Consider the following 326-nt stretch of genomic DNA (forward strand, 5'->3'; position numbering starts at 1 on the left):
TGCGCACCAGCGCCCGCCGGCAGCGCCGCCCGCCCGCTCGCTCGCTCGCTCGCTCGTCCCACTCCAAACTTTTTTTTTATTTGTCTTTTAATTGGTTGTTATTCCTCCGAATGAATGATCTCTCTCTTCTTTCCTAAAAGCAAACACAAACTCCTTTGGTTCGGAAGAGGTCTCGGCGGTGCTTTTTGGTTTCTCTGGAGATTTTTTCACTTCACAGCAACGATCTTTTAAAAGGCACCTTTTAGCTTCTTTTACCACATCTCATTTCCTTATTTTTCTTCCTTCCTGTTTTCTTGTCTTTTTTTTTTAACCCCAAAGTCAAGGGG

This window comes from Crocuta crocuta, unplaced genomic scaffold (genome assembly GCF_008692635.1).
Source record: "Crocuta crocuta isolate KB4526 unplaced genomic scaffold, BGI_CrCroc_1.0 scaffold41, whole genome shotgun sequence".
NCBI lineage: Eukaryota > Metazoa > Chordata > Mammalia > Carnivora > Hyaenidae > Crocuta > Crocuta crocuta.